This window comes from Anser anser (assembly GCF_964211835.1).
Source record: "Anser anser genome assembly, chromosome: 4".
NCBI classification, from domain to species: domain Eukaryota; kingdom Metazoa; phylum Chordata; class Aves; order Anseriformes; family Anatidae; genus Anser; species Anser anser.
Genome location: NC_139724.1, coordinates 12,728,595 through 12,731,610, shown reverse-complemented (window position 1 = coordinate 12,731,610; position 3,016 = coordinate 12,728,595). Strand labels below are relative to the sequence as shown.

At 37.5% G+C, this 3,016-nt stretch overlaps 1 protein-coding gene across 21 annotated transcripts in view; it reads left to right on the top strand.

Annotated features, from left to right (window-relative positions):
- LOC310899483 (uncharacterized protein) overlaps positions 1-3,016 on the top strand; it is a 154,559-nt gene that overhangs the window by 41,153 nt on the left and 110,390 nt on the right. The window lies entirely within an intron of this gene.

Below are 3,016 nucleotides of genomic sequence, written 5' to 3'. Positions count from 1 at the left end.
TCCGTGCTCTGAATTGGCAGGAAAACACCCTGTTTTAGGTTGAAAGTAGTTTTGTTACTGCAGCAGTTCTGTTGGGCTTATTGCTGTTGGTAGAGCCATGCTTTAGTATCAGCTCATAAATGTATTCCAGCTGTCCTGTGCTGCTGTGGCTCAGGCTGTGGCAGAGCTTGAGCAAAGGATGTTGCATACGGCTGCAAGAACATGAATCTTAGTGCAGCACCTTGAGTGACGGGACAGATTGTGAAGGTGGAAGGTCATGAAGGACTGGTGTGACCCCAAAGTATTATGAATATTCTCTCTACAGAGGGCTTAGCACTCTGACAATTTTTGATGTCTGGCCTGATCCTTTCAAGTTCATATTTCTCTCTCTCTCTCTCCTCTCTCTCTTTTTCTATAGCATACTATTTAGCCTAGATCCTGGATTATGAAAAATTTACAAGCATTTCAAATTAAGGGCTTTTGGTCCATCCCCAGGTACATGGTGCATATCGTTGGATATCTCCTGTAGCAGAGCAGCACTACTTGCGACTAATGGCAGATCAGTTCTTTTGTTTGAATAACTTGGCCCTCAGATCATCCAGGAAGGAAACTTGCATCTGGAATGTATTGTTTGTACTCTTAAGCACTCTTAAGAGCACTCTTAACAATGAGAAAGAAAATGACAGGAACATACTGAAGGATAAGCAGGAGAAAGAAACAGTGTGAGCAAGTGAATTCAACAGTTGAGTTCGTTCCTCTAAGAAATAGCCATAAATATATTATTTCAAGGGAAATTTGGCCTATGAAGTGAACCCCTTGTCCATTAGAGAGGTCTTCCTTTTGATCTTCCAGTCTGGGCACTCCATATTACCTACTTGATGTTACTCAACCAGTAGAAAGTCTGCTGTAGTGCAGTTTCTACTTGTGTCTCAATTGACACCCTTGGTAGTGGCTGTTGTATTCCATTAAAGTCCTTCCCACACCAGGAAGTTGAAGTTAAGGTAACTTCGTCTATACTTAAGCACATGCATAGTTTTAATTATGTGGATGAAACCAGTGATCTTAATGGGATTAAAAATGGAAGAGGATGTTTCGTAGCTGACAAGTATGTTACAAAGGAGAAGCTAATTTTAGAATTAGTTTGGGAAAGCAAGTAATTCTGTCGTATGGGTATGACAAACTCTAATTAGTAACTGTGAGGAATTAGAGGAGATTTGCAGAATAATAGTTCGCACATTGTTCATACTTTAAATAACAATTTGATCTGAGCATAATTATAAATAAGCTTTTGCTTCTTACTAATTTTCTACTTGATTGCTAAAGCTATTGTTCAAGTGCAGAACAGAAAGAAACTATTAGAAATGGTTATACTCCGCAAATGAGGACAGAAATTATAAAGGAAATGTATATTAATGAATAAAAGGACATTGATCTATATGCAAAAAAAAAAAAAGTGCCAGAATGAGATGAAATTGTGCTCATTGCTTTCATTCATAACAAGGAATGAGTAAGTGAATCAATGAGCACCTATCGATGTGTTTGCAAATTTTTTTTTCATTTGTGTGATTTGGATATTATTTTTCATCTATAATACTTGCTAAAATAGATTATTTGCAAATCTCTCCTTTGGGTTTGGTAATTGCAAATCGTGTAAAACTCCTTAATATATAATTAATAAACTTCTAGCATAAAAGAAATTAAATATGCTCTAAATCCAAAGAAGAGGGTTTAGTTTTCTCTTTTCTTACAGCCTTTGAAGATAAATCTTTAAAGTAGTTCATGAGTCATGAAATTTCTCATTCTCATGGCTGCATGAGTGGAGTCAGTCCCAAATGGCTGGTCCCTCCATGTTAATTAAAGCTACATAGTTACATATTACCTGAAGCACTGGGCATAGTCAGGAAGAGTTGGGCAAATCTAAAAATTCCTTTCCATTCCATTGTAGATTATCAGCTGAAACTGATCATACCAAAGTATCCCCTTGCAATTCCTATATTTGCAGTGAAAAGACATACTTTTTGTATTCTTTGTAGGGATAAGGTATTTTATTAAGACCCTGTTTAGTGTGTTCTTCATAACCACAATAACTGGTTAACCAAAATGTGGGTACTTCTCTTTAGGTACTACAATAATACAATACAATATATTATAATAGAATATAACATAATATAACATAATACAACATAATATGATATAATCTCCTAGATTAGAGTTTGTTACCTCCTAATTGCTATATAGTTCTTTACAGTTGATCATCTTAATCCTGCAGCTTAACGTTTCGCAAAGTATCTCATCAACATCCACACGGGCCAAGAATATAGCATGGTTTGTGCCCTTCCAGTTAAAGCCCTGAAATACGTATTTTCTTTTTACTTTTCATGACAGAAGTGGCTCTGGTAAGAAGTTACAGGATTCTGTGATGTTGCTGAAAATTCCATTGCAGAACCGAGCCATGCGCATTGGTGCATTTGGGGTGAATGGACATGTGCTTTGCCAGGGAGTGATGAAGTGACTTGAATCTTCAGTGTTGTAACTACAGTAGGGAAACAAACAAGCTAACAAACACACACACACACAAATAAAACAAAACAAAAAAACAGAAACCAACTTCCAAACAAAATATAACCCAAATATTAAGCTCAACATATGCAGAAGAAAGTGGGGAAGGGGAAAAGGAAGTGGTTTTGACAAAACAGGAAATAATTTTTTTTTTTCTCATTTGAAATTGCAGCTTTCGTTTGGAATTCCAGCCTAATCTAAACACTTTTACTACAACTTCCAATTAATCAAGTAACCAGTGCTCATCACTTCAGTGATATTAGTCAGGTCTTCTTGGTGGAAATTCTTCACTCAGAGGGTGGTGAGGCACTAGAACAGCTTGTCCAGAGAGGTTGTGGATGCCCCATCTCTCAAGGTGTTCAAGACCAGGTCAGATGAGGCCCTGGGCAACCTGGCCTAGTGAGTGGCACCCTGTCCATGGCAGGGGGGTTGGAACTAGATGATCTTTAAGTTCCTTTCCAACCTGAGCCATTCTATG